This window comes from Grampus griseus, assembly GCF_964374135.1.
Source record: "Grampus griseus genome assembly, chromosome: 12".
In the NCBI taxonomy this organism is placed as follows: Eukaryota; Metazoa; Chordata; class Mammalia; order Artiodactyla; family Delphinidae; genus Grampus; species Grampus griseus.
In genome coordinates this window covers 75457410-75476424 of record NC_139006.1, presented here as the reverse complement: position 1 = coordinate 75476424, position 19015 = coordinate 75457410, and the positions used below count along the sequence as shown (strand labels likewise).

At 46.5% G+C, this 19015-nt stretch overlaps 1 protein-coding gene across 1 annotated transcript in view; it reads left to right on the top strand.

Annotated features, from left to right (window-relative positions):
* The first annotated feature begins 1510 nt into the window (after nucleotides 1-1510).
* The window catches only part of RNF152 (ring finger protein 152), a 75615-nt gene continuing 58110 nt past the window's right edge, over nucleotides 1511-19015 (top strand). Inside the window, exon 1 of the mRNA XM_082667536.1 lies at nucleotides 1511-1641. The gene's annotated coding sequence lies outside the window, so the exon portion shown is untranslated. The remainder of the gene's footprint in view (nucleotides 1642-19015) is intronic.

Below are 19015 nucleotides of genomic sequence, written 5' to 3'. Positions count from 1 at the left end.
GCTTTTAAAGCAGACATATCGCTTTCCTTCCTGCCAGGTGTACAATAGAGGATATAACTTCAGGGAGCAAAAGGACATGGGTCAGCCAGGTGAACATTTTATTTGGGATCCTAGAAAAGCCTGATACCCATCAAGCTTTATGTTTCTTGGTGACTGATTTCTGTATGTGCTGAGTGACCGCACATTTGGGAACACTATTAACAGGTTTTTATCTGAGGGACAAGAAGGGTCCCTTGAGTACACTTTGAATTTTAGTAGGTCACATAGCGTGGTTCATGGGGCTTCCATCTCGTAATCTTGGCAGAAGCATTTACATGAGCTATTGGGAGAGGTTAGAATGGGAGTTCTTTTCTTGTGGACAAGACTGTAGGGACATAAAGACAGCTCCATTCTGGCAGCCCAGAAAGGCTGCCCGCTTTGCTGGATGACTAGGGACCACTCAGTTGAACCCTGGTGCTGGAGATCCAGGAAAGTCGGCAGGCTTCACTTTACTAGAGTCATAGAACAGACTTTTGGGTTTCCGTTCTGCAAAGAAATCCTTTAAAAAGGCAACAGAGAGCATGGACACCATCCTCTACCAGCGACCTCCCTCCTCCATTCTGCTATTCTGCAGTTAACACAAGAGCCACGCCTAGATTTTCTCGGAGGAACTAGACATTCTAAGCATGTCCCTAAGGTAGGAGTTCGGTTTCAGGGTGGAGAATAGGGTGGGCCCCGAGGTCCCGGGGATTCGCACTGACATGTAACCCTCAGGACTGGCCCCTCCCAGTTCCTGCTCCCTGCACCCCATCCTAGGGAACCAGGTGGTGGAGTGTCATTCAGGCTTCTTTGGACGCATCCTCCCCTCCACCAAAGCAGGACCCCGCCCTGCCTGGACCACATGAACTCTTAGGGGCAGCCAGAAAGTACCAGCGGTGACGCGGACCCAGGGCAGTTTCTGGAAACGTGACGATCTCGACTCCCCCCTCGCTCGGTCCCCAGGTCCCGAGCTGCAGACTGGTCCCCGCCGGCCTCTGCCCCTACCTCAGACCCGCCCTCCTGCCGGCCGAGCTCGGCCTCCTTTCACACCTGATTCCAGCTCGGGTCCCACTCGCGCGCCGTGGAGGGGACAACGTCGAGGTCCCGGCCGAGGTCGGGCACTTGGAGGCAAGGCCGAGGGAGCGCGCGGGGGAGGGTGGGCGGCTCCTCAGCCCGTGAGTGGTTTGCGATTTGGGACTGACAGACTGAAGTCCTGGACCAGCGGAGAGGTGGGAGGGAAGGGGCGTGGGAGGTGGAGCCGCCGGGGAGGGGCGGTGCCGCGGGGAGCGGAGCCCGGCCTCTCGCCCCCACCCCTTTCGGTGCCCGAGTCTGGGCGGTGACACAAAAAGCTCCCGCTCCTAGCCGAGCGCCTGGCGGCGGTGTTCGACTGCGAGCGCGGAGGGCGGCCGGGCAGGTGGGGCGCCTCCTGAGGGTCCGAGCAGGGAGCTGGGGCTGCAGGCGCCGCCGCCGCCGCGCTCCCCGCGCCCGCCCCGCAGCCCTCGGCGCGCGTCTGGCCGAGCGGGTGACGGGCGCGCCGGGACCCCCCGGCGATGCTGCTGCTGCCGCTGCCGCCGCCGCCGTCGCCGCTTCTGTAGGGAGCGCCGGAGCCCGCTGCGGAGAGAGGTCGGTGAGTTTCGGTTTCTCGGCTCTGTTCCTCCTGGGTCGCAGGCGGCGAGAGGAGCGCGAAGGGATGTCTGCGCCCCCGCGGCGGCCGCGCCCGGAACTAGGGAAGCTGGAAAGGGGAGGTGCCGCCTGGCGGGTAGAGGGGGCACCTTTTGGACTGTGGAGAGCGGGGTGGCGGGGCCGCAGGGGTCGCGGGGAACGGGGCCCGGGGCGCGGCGAGGGAGCCCGGGAGCGCGCGGGAGGGGGCCCCTGGAGTTGCGTCTCTCCCGAACGCCGGCAGAGCTGCGCCCGCGGCTGGGTCTCGGGAGCGGCGCTATCGGCGGCTCCGCCGAGTCCTCGGATGCCCTCTGGAGCTCCTGTCCGAGGGAGCCGGTCTCGTGCCCGCGCCGCGCGCGCCCCCCCGGGATGGGCCCCTGGCAGGGCCTCTGTCGAGCGCTTCCGCCCCCCCGGAAGTTGTCTCTGCGGTCCCCGGGCCCCTCCGGGAAGGAGAGGGCTTAGTGGAGGGATAGATGTTGGGGGTCTTTTGTGCGCACCCACGCGTCCGGGGCGCTCGCTCCTGGGAGGGCAGCGGCAGCACAAAGCAGGCTGGACTCATGGGACGCTGCTCCGGAGGCGGCGGTCCCCAATCCCGCCTAGGCTGGGGGCGGCGCCGCAAGGTTTTGGAGAGAGTAGAGAAATCGGCAAAACAGTGACCGGGACTTGATGAGGTGGCGGACAGGGGCGACGGAAAGAAGGATGCTCGCGAACGCAGCGCTGGTGTGTCTCTTTGGGCGCGTACTGGGCGCCCCGCGTTCCCACATAACCGGGTTTACCTAGTATATTTTGCTTGTGTTCCACGGTGCTATGCTATGCCTTCTCGTTTTTCTTTCTTTCTGAGGGATTACCGTTGCCAGTGGAGGCTCTACAACCAGAGGATAACTTAGGGGCGTGGGAGACTGCAGAGGAGTCCGGGGAGGTCGTTGTTTGTCCCGCGGAGACGATTAGGAAGCGTTACGCCCCTCGGCGGCCCGCCAGCCCGCCACACCTCCGCCGCCTTCCTCCACCTCCCCCCAGTGCACCCACGCCACCACCGCTGCTCTGCCCGGGAGGTCGTTTGGGTTTCTCTGCTGCGCCTATCTAACCCTTACTGCATGTATTTCACTGCAGACTGAACAAAGCTCAGGCTCAGTTGTGCTTCCTGCTTGTCAGCCTCTTGCCTCCCAAACGCGTACCATTTCCACTTGATGTCATCACGCAGAAGGGGGTGAAAGGGACTCGGTGACAGATTCAGGTAACCACCGCTAATCTGGGTAGCCTCCTGGGTGTCTCTGGGTCATTCAGGTCAACGGGCGTTTGCAGGGGGGTATTTGGGTGGTTTCTGCCTCACACCATCCATTCCTATCTGTTTGGAGCAGAAGGGGCTGCTGAAACTCCTGATTCAAAGAAAGAAATTGCAAAAGACTTGAAACCTTCCTTTTGAAGAAGTCATTGAGGGCAGGCTGCGTTTGGGGTTGTATAAATTCCACCTGGTTCCCTTTGAGGGGAATTTGATATAATCCACACATAGGCAGTTGTAGCTGAACGTGGGGTTTGGATTTGTGTCTGCTTTCTTATCTGTAGTAATACATTTTGGCTTCAGTCTGTAGATGGGATATCATTTGTTGAAAAGGTATTGGTCAAATGTCCTAATTGTTCACCTTCTTATGAAACACTGTCTCTCTCCCCCCCCCCCCCCCCGCTTTCTTGTAATAGTGTTTGAAATATCAAGAAGGACGTGCAGAAGTAAGTTACTGGGAGGTGGGAGGGAGGACAGTTGGGGGAGCAGAAAACGGAGCTTCAGTTAAGCTTCCATTTATATAGCCATGAACCATTAGGCCCTCAGTCTGCATTTTATCTTTAGGTGTTGGTTCTTTTCCAAAAACTCTGGCCTATTATTCTTTTCATTCCAAGGATAGTTCTGTTTTGATGGCAGCCTAACTAGGTCTGGGGTTATCTTGATAAAACTCAGTGAAAGCCTACCCTTCAGATGGATCAGGACACCTGGTGTTGGTGTTGTCTCCTAGAGCGCAGAGTCATGGTGTCCTACACGAGAAGCAGGGAAGAAGGATGTGTATGGACATAGACTCAAGTTTTATTTTGCAGGAAGAAGGGACGGCTGAGGACCAGAGGCCAGTGTGCTGTCTCTTGCACTGTAGCAACAGCATGGTATCTGGGGCAGATTCTCCCTTCACCATTTTTTTCCCCAAATCCCTTAAAAAATAAAATTTTAAAACTTGAAAGATTTGTCATTCCCCTCTAGGGTAGTTTTGTTTGGAAACGTGACTTTTAACAAAACATCAGTGATGCTGGCATTTATTCTTCGACTCAGAGCATTCATGTATCACCAGGAAAAGTAGATGAGTTATCAACCTGTCCCAGCTGAAACAGAGACCAGTGCTTTGGAAAGATCAGCCTTGTAGTGGGGCTAAGGTAGAGGTATTTTGACAAGTGGTTTTTATGTCAGCAGTGATGCAGGGTGTGTGCTGTGCAAGAGGGGAAGCTAGGTGATGGGATAATAGGGAGTGTAATAATGCAATAGAAACAAAGGGTGTGTGTGTGTGTGTGTTTTAAATAGAAAAAATAAATACCTCACCCACAAAATTCCACATGGGAAAACAGCTGCCTGAACATGTAAATGCATGTCCAAGAACAAAGATAGCCGTAGCACAGAGTTAGCTTTCAATGTGGTTTTCAATTGTGTCTAGTAATAAATCCTAATCAAGTGTTGTACTGATGTTTAATTTGTTCTTTTAGGTGGATGCTCCCCACTCCCAGATGTCGGCAGTAGTGTGTTTTAGTTTTAGGTTGGAGGAGCCCTAGAGGTGATGAGACCGACTTTTGCCGCCAGAGCCGAGTCCTTTCTACAGTATTCATTTAATTCATTTGGCAGATGTTTATGGAGCTCCTGATAGGCACTGGGCTCTCTGATCACTGCCAAGGGGCAGGCTGGGGCGGAGTGTGGAGACACAAAGGCGAACCGCCTTCCAGAGCTTCTGGGGGGATGGAGAAATGAAGACCTGACTAATTAGGTGCAGTGGGCGCTAGAGAGAGGGGAGCAAAGAGGGGGTACTGGACTTCTGAGGAGGCAGCCTATGATCATCCCGCCTCCACTTGAACGCCTCTTTCATTAGGGTGCTCACTGCTTCGCCAATGTCTGCACCTGTTGTCAGAAGGCGACCTTCTCTTCATAGTCTTTAAACTCCGCAGCTGAATTCCACATGAATGGGTAGATTTCACCATTGTCGAGAGGTTATTCTGTTTTCATTCCTTATTCTCTCAGAGTTGTTTAGATCTGTCTATCCTGTTGGCACCCTCTACATTTCAAGGCATTATTCAGGCCCTGCTGCACTTGAATTTTGAAATAAATTCTGCTTTTCTGAATTAGAAAACAGATGGGAGGGGGACGTTTGCAGATCCCTCTCTTTTTTAAGCAGTGATGTATCAGTAAGATAGGTTAGGTTATTCTGCCATAACAAATAACCTCCGGGTCTCAGTGGCCCAGTTTCTTTCTTTCCCACACTGTGTGTCCAACACAGTCAGCAAGTGGGCCCTGCTCATCGTAGTCATGCAACGACCCAAATTGGTGGGGGTGTGATCTTGACGTGTGATCAAGGTCACAAGATCACTGCAGATCAAGGTCACAAGATCACTGCAGCATGGGAGAGGAAGCTCCAGGGGATCTTGCTCCAAAATGACATGATCTGACCCTGAAGTGACTTATGTTGCTTCACCAGACTAGTCCTATGACCCCGTTTAACGACAATCTGATATTTCTTGTACTGAAAAAGGGAAAACCGGATATAGGTGAGTAGCACTAATGACCTTCCACAAGTGATGTGGTCTAGTGTGTTCCTATGGGGTCTAGCTTATTAGCACATTGAGTGTTATACGAGTATGGATTGAATGAACAAATGATACGTCGCTTAAAGAATCTGGTCGTACTCCAACCTGTTCTTTACTAGTATGTTCCTATTATATTTGCTAATATGACCTCACACCGGTCATCAAATAAAAAATGATAATTATTTTCTCTTTTTGCCTGTTTTGAGTAGTTCTTTGTTCTGACGTGATAGGCCAGGAATGTTTCCAAGGCTGGTTCTAGGAGGTTCTGTGCTTAGCATTATATAATAGAGAGGGATTGCTTACACACTTCCTCTCCCTCGCTGTCTGCCTCTTGTCTAAGACTTCCTGAGTTTGTTTGAGCAGCCAAGGGTAGAAAAAGCAACGGTGGGCCTAGCGTCACCCAGGATGTGGCCTCCTTCAGCCAATACGGCAGATAAGACCAAGAGGGGGCAGGGGGTGTGTGGGGTAGTCTAGATCTTCCTCTTACTGCTTTGATATTAGAAAAAGGAATTTGGACAAGAGGTATTTTCTGGTCATAGGGCTAATAGAACACCTGAGAGTTCTGGGGCATTCAAACTTTCATCAGCAACCATGGTGGCTATGAGGGTGGTAAGTTTTAAAGCCTCCCTTTCTGCACCCTCCCTAAAAATAGTTGGGTTCTGTGGCATAGTCATTGTGAGGGGCTGTGGATTAAGCGGCTGGTGGCTTGTTGAGAGATTTTGCTGTGCAGAGTGCTGGTCACGCAAATAATCTTTGTTGTGATAAATGCGTGCATGAATTAGAACGTCTAGGATTTGATATATACCTTTAGCATAAGTATGGAATTGAACAAGAGTATGGCTTCTGGGTCAGTAATCACCTTGTTGAAGTCGTTTTTACAGACAGCTCTCCGTAGGCAGGTGATATGGTAAGCTGACTGCTAGCTCCTGAGTCAGTGACCAGAGGACCTCAGTGTTGGCCTAAGAGTCCAGAGGCTGCCCCCTAGTCCAGCTTTCCTTGAGTGACAAAGTATTGCACCCGTAGGAGTTCTGAGGTGGAGATGAGCAGCTGAGAAACCGGCAGAGAGATCAGATGCAGCCCATCCAAGACCTCCAGGTGCTAATTCAGGGCGAGGCGCAGACTGAGAGAGGGAGAAAATGAAGCCCGGAGGGACTGGTCTTGAAATGTCTTTGGGAAGCTCCAAAATACATGCCTAGATTTTGTTGGGCCTCTGAGTTCCTACCGTTTTACTTTCATAGTGAAGTTGGCCATCTAGGTAGAAGACCCCTGTGGAGGGAACGTGGTTCCTGGCACTGCCAGTCGCAATGACGTGGTTGCAATGTCCTGGAAGCCGGAAGCAAGGAACGTGTTGGTTTTCCTGATCCTTCCCTCAGGGCTTTGGGAGCTACACTGTATGTTCCAGGATAAAGCAAGTACTTTTTTTATGGTTAAGGATTTTCTATTTGCAGTTGACTTACTGTCATTGTGAGAGTTCAGGAGGGAGGCCTCAAGGCGTGTATATGTGATTTGCATTTCCTTCGGGTAGCTCTCGAGGCCTGGGATTTCCTGCCGGAGACCTGATGTGGCTGCACAGGCCTTGGAGCACATTCCTTGTGGAGTTGTGTGTGTGTGTGTGTGTGTGTGTGTTGGGGGGCGGGCAGGGGGGCGGGTGGGTGTGGTACCTGTGAGCTGCTGGGAGTCAAGGGGCTGAGTAGGAAAGGATGCCTTATTCACCACTTGATTTATTAATTCCTGCATGGATGAAACTCATTGCAACATCCTGCATGGTAAAGGTTATTATTGTAACATCATATAGGCTTCCTGGGGGAGCAGACTTCCCCAGGGAAGCGATTGATCAAATGCAGATGTGCTGCTGGTGGAGAAGAAGTCGTGAGGAAATGGAGTCTCCGAACGCAGTATTCTGTGCTTGTGTTTTCTCTTTCTGCTCCCCCATCCCCATCTTACTCCTACCTGTCAAGGAAGTGTAACTTTTCTGCCTCACTTTCCATTAATAAGTCCAGATAATCACATGTAATGTGCTCCTCACTGAGGTTCTACAAGAACTGATGAGATTTTGGTAAAAGCTTTGAGAGATACTGTGGAAATAGATACTGTGGAAATAGGGGCCATTATTATTCACGTTGGTGTTCCGCTTATTAACAGATTAACTGATCATCTTTATTTTTTAAATTTTTTATTTCTTTTAACATCTTTATTGGAGTATAATTGCTTTACAATGGTGCGTTAGTTTCTGCTGTATAACAAAGTGAATCAGCTATATGTATACATATATCCCCATGTCCCCTCCCTCCCACCCTCCCTATCCCACCCCTCTAGGTGGTCACAAAGCACCCAGCTGATCTCCCTGTGCTATGCGGCTGCTTCCCACTAGCTATCTGTTTTACGTTTGGTAGTGTATATATGTCCATGCCACTCTCTCACTTCATCCCAGCTTACCCTTCCCCCTCCCCGTGTCCTCAAGTCCATCCTCTACATCTGCGTCTTTATTCCTGTCCTGCCCGTAGGTTCTTCAGAACCATTTTTTTTTTAAGATTCCATATATGTGTGTTAGTATGCGGTATTTGTTTTTCTGACTTACTTCACTCTGTATGATAGACTCTAGGTCCATCCACCTCACTACAAATAACTCAGTTTCGTTCCTTTTCATGGCTGAATAATACTCCATTGTATATTTGTGCCACATCTTCTTTATCCGTTCATCTGTCGATGGACACTTCGGCTGTTTCCGTGTCCTGGCTGTTGTAAATAGTGAACTCAGCATCTTTAGTGACAGTTCCCACATCTTCCTTGATTTCCATCCCCACTGCCACATCAGCTGAGAACCTTATTTCTCTCATTCCTGGCTTTCCCAGCCCCAGCTTCCTGTCCAGCTTTGACTTTTGCTCTGCATGACTTTAAAACACAACATTAGCTGGGATGGTTAGCCCACTAGTCCCCCAAAATGCTTTGCATGGCCCTATTTCTTAATCCTGGAATATTCTGTGGCCTACAGTCTCCTGTGCCTCATGATACCCCATCATTAAAGGTGTGACTCAGCTCTTAACTCTCCTAAAAAACGTAACTCCATCATTTTAGCTCATAGCAATCCTCGACGCCTCCACAGTTCTCTGTCAAAATTACCTCTCTCATTTCACTCAACATTCATTCTACAAAGGGCACTTATCATTAGATTGTCCTGTATTATCACGTAAGATTGAAGTGTCTTTTTCTGTTCAATTGCAAAGAATAGAAACCCACTAAAGCTAGTTCATGTAACAGGAGGTGTGTTGACAAGATGTCCCAGGGTGTCTTTTGTCATCAAACCACATATCACAAGTCATTGCTCAGCTGGGGGAGAGGGTAAGGCGTACAGTTCTTTCCAAGGGGCCTGCAGGCTGGTAGATGTAGAGATGAAAATAGCAGGATCTCGGTTCTCTTGCAAGTTCCTTAAAGATGAAGACTGGATGAGGTTTGACCTTATTTTGTATTCCCTACCACGTTTGTACAAATTAAGGGCTCCGTACATACTCGATCATTGATAACACAGAAATGATTTTGACTTACTGTGGTAAGGGAATTATACATGCTTTGGGCCTGTGGAATTGAAGTTAAGAAGAGAGAAAATTATTTTTAAGAGCTTCCCCTACTTGCATTAATAATGAGTAAATGTTGAATCAGATTAGGGTTGCCAGGCTGCAGTGTGCATACCAGTGGTTGGGAGGTGAACATTCTCATAGAGGGTCATCATTCTAACAAAATGAATTGTCACTGGTGGCCTGTTTTTCAACTTGAATTGGGCTGATTCTTCCAAAACAATAACAAAGCAAACAAAAAACCCCTCTTCCTGGGGACATACAGTAAGCAGCATCAGAACTCTACACTCCACCAAGCCAGCCAACAAACTCAGGGAGCAGATGGTGCTGTTTGGGTTTGACATGAGTGGGTGACAGTTTCCCACAAATGGCTACCACCCCTCCCTTCCTAATTAACTTCTGGCCATAAATGCCTTTGGGAGGGACATCTGGTTTACCTCACTTCTTTTGATCTTGGAATAATTCACAGGATAGAAAGTCTTCTTTAGCCCTCGGAATGCTCGATCATTATGGATAGTGTTATTATGAAAGAGGAAATGGGTTCAGCTGCTTGGAGAAAATGACCAGGAATATATTAACATTAAAATAATGTTCTCAGTTTGACAGGTAATGAATGGAGCTGAGAGATAAATGTCTCAGAAACAAAGTATTTGGTGTGATGTTCTTTTGCAGTTGTGTCGCTCTGCAGGTTTGCAGATTGCTTCCTTTCAGGTTAAATGAAACTGAAAGTGGTTGGAGAGCAGGAGGGTAGATCTCTACCATGCAGGTAGAGTGCCAGCCATCCTTAACTGGGGTAAGTACCTGTCCATGTATTCCTGCCCCATCACACTAACCCTTCAGGAGCTTCAGGTAGGAGTTCATCTATTCACCTATGGTGGTGGCTAAAATAGCCTTTGAAACACTGAGCATCAATAACTTAAAACTCATATTAGGTATGCAATTGTATTCATTACATTTATTCAAATATTGAGTGCCTACTGTTTGCCAGGCACAGTTCTGCCCAATTCTAACTAAAATCCCTACCTTGCCTTAGCTTAATGTACGAGCTTAACTCATAATTGATTTGGCTTCTTCTGCCTTTTTTTTTTTCCTTGCAATGGCGACACTGAAAGTGGAGAGAATAAAAGAAATGTATCTGATACTCTCCTCTCTCAGTTCTTGATGCCTCACTATATATGCTCACCTTACTTGAACCTAATTCAGTTGAATGGTTGAAAACATGGAACTTTTGAAGCAAGATGGGTTGGGTTCAAACATGAGCTCTGTCATAATGACCTTGAGTAAATAAGGTCTGACTGAGCCTTGGTTTCTTCCTCTGGAAAATGGAGGTCAATCAACCTCACTGAGTTATTGTGAGTGTGAGATCATTTATATAAGGTGCTTCGTGTGTTGTCCTACACATCACAAGCCCTGCGTAATGGCAACTATTATTATCGTCCATTTTATGTAGTATTTACCATCCACCAGTCTTGGTGCTGGATTCTGGAAATCTTGGGGTCAATAGTTATGGTCTAAACTGAAGGAGCTCTTAAACTAGCCAAGGAAATACCCACATCCAAATAACTCCAGCCTGCGGCATTTATGTGAAGATTTCTTCTGTATGTCGTGTCATTGGAGTCTTGTCATTGGAAAGTCTTTGTAAAGCTTAAATGGTGTGGCATTTTAAAAGGATAGGCCTTCTCAGGAGGAAGCTGGAGGAAGCTGTGAGGTTCTAGGACAGCCCACGGGCAACCCAGGCCTTCCTTAAAGGGCACCAGGCGCCTTTCTCCTAGGGCCTCATTTCCCTCAGGCAAGTGAAGTAATGTACCTCCCTTTGCTGAGGTCTGGTTTCTTGGGGGTAGGGTGACCCACTGACTCAGCTTGTCCAGGCCTAAGAGGGTACCTGAGTTGAGGGACTTGCCATTTTAAAACCAGAATAGTCCCAGGAAACCTGGGACCGGTTGGTCACCCTACTTAGGGGTCCTGTCCTTGTTCTATGATTGTTGTTCGCATCCTGAAGCAGGCTTTGTAGACATTTCACATCGTTAGAGGCACAGCCAATCGTAAGACAGGAGGCAGGAGAGAATGGGGCAGGATAAGACTGGAGAAGGCAGTGTGGCTGTCAATCTATATTTGAATCTGCTTTTTGGATGGAATCTTTATTAGTATTAGTATTATTTTAAAGAAGAGAGCTCTTTAATAAAGGCACAAAAACTAGACTGTACAATGCAAAATATAAAGTTAATGGAGTCTTTAAAAAGTTTCCCCTAGACAGTGGTATTTGCTATGCCTGGTAGGGCTGTTGAATGGAACTTGGTACATAGTAGACATTCAGTAAATATTTGTTGAAGGAAGGCTAGAATCAATTTAATCTTCAGAAATAGCTTTGAGAGCTGGGTTCCAGTTCAGGCTGGATTTGAGCCTGGGCCTTTGATACCTAATTTGAAAGTGTGTAAACCCAGATCTGCTCTTGTTGCAAGCAGATTCCTTGTTGTGCTGATATCCGAAGTGTATTTATGTAGGAGCTTAGGCCCTTCTCGACTTGTGTTTTTTTCTTCTCGGTGAAACCACACGACACCAGCAGATGGGTTGCCTTGTCTTTTGGTTGCAGCTAGGATGTTTCTGGAACGTGCCCGTGTTGTAAACGTGACGGTAGTGTGGGCTGTGATGGGGGCGCTTGTGTACACAGTGCTCAGTGCTTTCCTCCCAAAGGTGTGGGAGGGATTTCCTGCTGAGTCTGTTAATTCCAAATGGGGGCTGGGAAGGGGACCAGGCCTGGCTCCATACTGCTGGGTGGAGATGTCCAGAGCCGGGCTCCCAGTTGCCAGCGTTCCCTCCTCCTGAACCTTCGTTATGAACACAGATGGCAACCTATAAGGCTCTTAGATAAGCCACAGATTTTTCTAGTCTTTAGCTGAGGCTTCAAATGGTAATCTTTTGTCTTCTGTTTCTTCCTGAGAAGTGTTAACTGTTTATCCAGGGATGGTAGGACCTGCAGCAAGTTGCCAGAAACAGTAATTAGTTTGCTGGTTGCCAGCTCTCTAAACCTCATGCACAGAGCACCTGAGGGCAACTGCCAGACATTTACATCACCCTTCGCATCAGATTCCCATGTCATCATTATGTACGCTGAGAAATCATATTCTTTTATGTTCCTGACAAGCCAGATTTCTTCATGGGTTCTTACTTCACCTAAGAAGAAGGTAAATAGCTTATCTACGGAAGGGGAATCTTTCGGGTAAACAGAATTGATTTACTAAATTGCCTTTATTTCTATACACAAAATACTAAATATTAGTTCAAAGAGAGTGTTTCTTTGCAGAGTCCATAGTTTACTTTTTTTTTTTTTCCAACAGTGGAGTCAGAGCTATCAAAAATTTATTGTTCATACGCCTTGAGTTTATATCAAAATAATAAATAAAGTTTTTGAGAATTGCATCTCAGGGCGGTCGTACTTCCCTACAAGGAGTTCATTGACGTACAAGGAAAAATGTCTTTACTAAGAAGTTAAAAAGAACACGACAGACTTCACTCCAGACTTATTATACCTTACTTGTTGAAATCTGTCCATGCAGATGCCGAACCCTCTCTTTAATGTGCTCCTTAAAATAGCATTCTCTTGGGATCAAGTCCAGTCTGCAATGGAAATTGAAGGAGACCCTGTCCAGACAATTTAGAATTCCTTGTAAATTAGGAGGGCAGCGATAATCAATTTTGAAGCCTAAGCGTGATTCAGCCTAGTTCTTCTGGTTGGCTTGACTTTTGTTTTATTCCTTGTTCTTGACTTACTGCAAAAGGCATTGCCATGCAATTTTGTTTCCACTTTTCGTAAAGGTGGATGAGACTTGACTTAGCCTAAGACCCTAGATGTCTCCCCCTCACCATAGGAGGAAGCAGTTCGGAACAGACTGACTCTTCTCCGGGTTCTGGAGCCTGCTTCCCTCGTTTTAACTTCTCCTTCGACATTCCAACTTGTAAAGAAACAAATTTCTTCCTTTTATGAGGCTTTTTAGTGCTAGGTGATTAGTGTCGTTCGATATAATCTATAGTACTTAACAACTAGATACACTGTTTTCCCAAAGCAGATCACAGTGAAAATAAGAGTTAGAGAGAGAGAGAGGCATCAATTTGAGGGAGGAAGCGTGAGTAAAGAGAATGATGGGGGTAATAATTGTGTCGGAGTATGGTATTTTAAAAATTTTAATTTTAGCTTCAAAATTAAGAACCACCGTTGTTTACATGGTGATGTTGGTTTGTAATTAATAGCATCTGGCCCAAGCAAACTGAAGTCGCTATTAGTAATATTCTACAAAACAACATGAAAGTTCATCAGATATTTCCCTTCCCAACTGTGTCAGATTCCACAATGAATTTTATGACAACCAAAAGACAATTTTGGGGGGCAGAGGAGATGGCTGTGGTACAAAGATAGAGACAGTGTTTATTATATGCTTCAGGTTCAGTGCTAAGAGCTTTAAGCACATTATCTGGGAGGCAGGAGATCCTGGAAACTTAGGTAACTTCTTCAAGGTCGCACAGTGAATTTATGCCAGAGCCAGGATCTGAACCCGGGCAGTCTGTGCTCTTAACCACAGCCTGGGAGCTACATTCACAACTGGAAGAAGATCGGAAGAAGCAAAAGCTTTTCTTTTTTAACCCAACAGGTTCAGTGTGACATAATTTAGGAAGAGATCTGACTTCTGCACGGTCCTGTCTTTGGGGAACAAAGATGGATGCATTTGGGCAACCATCTGCCTGAATCAGTTTCATGTTGGCTCTGAGGTAGCATGGTTTGAAAGACTCTGTGACAGGTCCTGTTGGGAAATTTGCAGTGAGATTTCCAGCTATTACCCGGGCTTTGCCCTGTGCTAACAAATTTCTATGAAGCCTGGTGGTGTGAATTGTTTCTCAAAGGGCCACTTGACTGAAAGCCAGTGTGTGTGGCTGGGAGCTTAAGACTTTCACGAGCACACTGCTAAAAAATGTTTGAACCAAATAGCGTTTTTTACTACCCCTCCTCCCCTAGTTCCTATTTCTTCCCCTAAACAAAAAGGGAATAAATCATATCCTTTCATATTGTTATTCCTTTGTTTGTACAGTTTCCTTTTCCTGGAACCACCTTTTTCTTCTCCACCGCCCTGCAAAAAAAACCCCCACAGCATTTCGATGGAAAGCCATGAGTATATGCTTCCTTCGAGACGTCTTTCCTATTCCACTTTCCCTATGGCTTCTCCTCCAACTCTCTCAGCCGGAATTCATTGCCCTTCCATTTGTTCTTTTAAATCCCACTTACCCCCATGTCTGATAATCTACATATACTTGCCTCCCCTGCTCCACTGTGAAGTCTTTGACTTGTAAGACCTTGTCTTGTTTAGGAGCCTGGAGCTTGGATGAATGAATGGAGGAACGAACAAGCAAATGAACAAACAGACTATCGATACGTGGATTTGTTGGGATTGATTAGAGTGTATGGTAGTGGGAAATGGTGGTGGATCTGAGCATTGACGTATGTGCGACTGTGGAGACTGGCTAGATGCTTACCAAAGTCTCGGCAATATTGCCATTTGGGGCTGGTTAATTTTTTCTTGTGGGGAGACTGTCCTGTGCACTGGGGGACGTTTAGGAGCTTCCCTGGACTCTACCCACTAGATGCCAGTTACCCAGCTTTAACAATCAGAGATGTCTCCAGACATTGCCACCTGCCTCTTGAGAGTCAAAATTGCCCGCAGTTGACAACCACTGTATTGGACTACTTTCTGTATCTAGCTGGAGCCATGAGATTGGTTCTCATGAAAGGTTGTGTGTGGAAATGAGAGGCAGTTAAGAGTGGGGGTCCTTTTGCATATCTGCTCTCTTTCTGGTCTGCTGGCCAGCTGCAGGGGTGTGCCGGGGAGAACTATGAAGCCCTGGGGTATGATGGAGTCACGGGGTGGAAGGACCCCTGGTCCTGAATGACCTTGTGGAGCAGAGCCTTCCTTACCAAGTTGCATTGAGATGCAACGTGAAGAAATTAAACCACATGCGTTAGGCCAGTGAGATTTGGGGGTATGTATTTTGGCAGTCAGTCTACCTTCCCTAACCTTCCCTGACGCTTGGAAAGAAGGGACTTTGCTGAAGCAGCCATGCCCAGTATTCCAGGCAGTGAGTAAAATCAGACATTCTAACCACGGCAAAAGAGAGAGTTTGTTTATTTGTTTGTTCTTGTGTAGGTAGCATCAGTCTTATTGCTATAATTCTTTTAATTTCTCAAATTTATCAGGAAATAAGAGGATGATAAATGTGAATTTGCTGTTCCACCACTTTAATAATTCTGACCTGTGAATAACAGGCAGCTCTGAGCTATAAATGCTTTTAGTAAAAAGTTAATAAAACATCGAATGTCCCAGCGGTTCTCGTTTCACTGTGTATGAATATGAGTCTGCAATGCAAGTTCAGGTTGAGATATCTGTGGTAATTTATGTTTAATGCGTTTTCATATTTTGGGGGGAAAATGACAGATGTTGATACCCTACAGTCACAGCTGTTCCCCACACCATTAACAAATAAATTGCTGTATAGGATGTGATGGGCTTTGAACCGGACTCCTATATGCTTAGTCCAGCTGAATGATGTGGGTTAGTGTCCCTTAAAAAGCTGAACCCCAAAGCTTGCTTCTCAGACCAAATTCAATGCCTAGTGCAAGATTTCCTTTGCAGCAGTTAATTGGATTTGTGGTTGTGTCTACGCAGAGCCACTGTCCGCAACTCGTAAGTCAAACGGTTTCATTTGCCACTCATCTGGATGACAACAGAGGGGTTGTTTGTGGGAGACAATGGCTGATTGTGGGTGAGCCCTTCGTTGGCTGAAAGCTTTGTGTTTGAGTCAGTGGTCTCGGTGCCTGCCCCATTTGCACAGCGTTCAGTCCATTGTACAAAGAGCCACCCCCGGTGAATTTTACCTTACCTGTCAGACTCCCTGTCAGCAAATAGAACAAATCTGGCCTCAGGATTTTAAGATGGTAAAGTCTCTCTTTCTAGAAAAAATCCTGCTGGCATCTTAACTACCAAATATCTGATCCTTCTGTGTTTTTTTTTCCCCCAGATAAAACATTTGCATAAGAATAAGAGTAGCTAATATGGATGACACTAGTTACGTGCCAGGCTCTAAGTGTTTTGCATACAGATTGTGCGTCATTATCACAATAGTCTTAAGGGGAAGGTACTACTAATCTCTATTTTGATTTCTCCATTTACAAGAACTTGAGGCACAGAGAGGCTAAATGATTTGCCCAAGATCACAAAATAAGTAATGCCAGAGCTGGGATTAGAACCCAGCCATGACTGGCTCCAGAGGTTATGATATAAGCCACTGCAGTATGCTGCCTCAGATTTTTCATTCTGTTAAGGAGACTCACTTTGTCTGAGATATCCTGTATTTTTATGACTTCAACTAACATTTGTATATGATGATTAAAAAGAGTTCGTGATATTATTGCTTTATTTTTGCATGGATTGAGCATAATTCCTTACTAAGCTGTCAGCTGATGGCCTTGTGTCTTCCATAACTCTCGACACAACGCTTCCTTGTAAGAAAGTGCTAATTTAGCACGTTGGTTTGATTATTTTTATATAGAGATGCTCCTTTAGGAGGTTACCTCTGTAGGAATAAGGACACATGGACACAAGGAACTCAAGTGCCAGGTGGTGTTGGATGAAGTGGCCTTGGAGTTCAGAGGGGGAAAGATGACTTCCTGCTAGAGGGTTTAGAATGGCTTCATGGAAGAAGTAGCATTTGCCAGTGCCCTGGAAGGGTAGGTAGTCATCTGGACATCTGGAGTGGCATTTCTGCAGCAGCAAGGTGGTAAGGGAGGGTGGATCTTGTCTTCTGGACAACAAAAAATGCTTTCTGCCTGAAGCCTGGAGCATTTGAGCAGGACTTGTAGGAAAAGGATTAGAATGGTGGGTGGGAGGGGGACTTTGGCATTTATTCTGCAGGAAGCCATTGATGGTGTAGGGGCAGGAAAGGATGTGGATGTGAAACCGTGCTTTCAGAAGCTTAACCTGGCAGCAGTCGGTATGGATCGGGGCAGGAAAGGACAAAGGTGGGGAGGCCAGTCGGGGTCCAGAGAAGATGTGGGGAAGACTTGGACTCCAGGGGGGAGGCCACAGGAATGGAAAGGGTGAATGAAAGCAAGAAGCGTTTCTGAGACAAAGTTAGAATTTTGGAGACGGATTGAATGAGAGGTGAGAAGTAAACAGGTTTTCACGTCTGAGCTACTGGGTGAATAGTGGTAACAAATATAAAATTGTGGAGGTAGGACCAGATTTGGGAGAAATCAAGAGTTCACTTTGGAAATGCAGTTAGTAGCGAGGTCAGAGCTGTTTTTTCGAGAGTAATGCACATCCAGGTGGTCATTATGAGTCTGAGTTTTGAACTGTGTTACCCAGAGAGAACCTCTCGAGGGCTGGCTGTGAAAGGACATAGGTAAAAAGAATGGTAGGAACAAAGAAAAAAATTATCTGGAGCAGAGGAGACTTGCACGTATCGAACACTAAAAGTGGTATGTGACTTCACGTTATCGTGTAGCTCGATTTCTATTTGTTGCTCCTAAATTGGTTATGATTTCTTCTAGATTTGAAATGCTTTACGGACCACGCATGAGAAGTGCTCCCTATGGGACCCTGCCTGGAGTATTGGGAACCTGGTTGGAAGACCCTCTCCTCATCTAAGCCGGTTCACTCACCAGCCCCTAGATGTGCTCGGGACCGGCCAGCCTGCTCCCTCTTCCTCTGCCCTTCTATTCAAATCATAACTCTTTCTTTAATTCCCTGCTCAGATCCCATCACTGAATCCCCAATAATCACAGCTGAAAGTGGCCTTTGCTGCCTCCTATGTGTCGCAGACCTTAATGTAGGTCCTGGGGACAGCCAGCTGCTGGCCAAGGGCAGATCAGGGCTGAGCCCACCTATTCATCTTTGCATTGCAGGGACCTAGCTTATTACTTTTTTCACCAGTAAATGTTAGCGTGAACTGTTACATCTCTAACTAGTTTTTAATCTCCTTGAGGACTGCAGAGATCTAATGCTTTTTTGTATTTCCCACACTGTTTTTTGGATATGGTATCTTGGTGGTCCTGGTTGATTAAGGGCTGTAGTGTCAGAAAGTTTCCTTTCCTCGTTGGGGCCACTGCATCTTGACAGCTAAATCTTGTATCTGTAATCAGAAGTGTCATGTTAGTTACCACCTTTGACTGTGTTTCTATTTGTCTACTATTCAAAAGACATATTGACTATCTTGATTGATTCTTTTCTTACTGTGGTGTTGAGCGGTGGCTGCAAGGAGATAGTGTCGGGGCACGTTGCCATGTAGTTTTGCCTTTGGTTTTAAGGTAAGATGTTGGGTTAGGTTTTCAGGAACCAAAATATACTCAGAGTCCAAATGGGTAAAAACAGAAGTAGAAACCTGAAATTAGTTTTTAATGTTTCTAAAATTAACTTAATCAGACAAAATTCATTTAGTAATGTATGAAAAATGGTTGTGAGTAAACAGAATGAAACTATGCTTATTAAGATAGATTAGGAAAATACTTCGGGGAGTAAAGCAGCTTTAATTTTCCTTTCTTGATGTTTGTTTACCAATACAATCTCAGCTAGAATCTGCTGTCCTGGGCTCTGGCCTGTTGCATTTTCTCAGAAAACAAGTCCACTTCCTCTGGGTTATGGAGAAAGAGCTTTCAGAGAATTTTAGGTGGGCTGACGTTCATAACTAACTTTTGAGTAATGGGAGTTTAGTACGTTGGCAGAAGAAAAGCAAGTGGTGGTGTTAGCCGCAGTGCTGTAAGAGGTAAGGCCTGCCAGTTTTTAAGTATGGAGATTGCAAAATTTGGGGTAAAATTTTAAGTATTAAATATCTTTACATTGGTCTCACAATTTTATAAGTGAAAAAAAATTGCTGATATGTCCTTGGCAGTCACTAAATCCAAA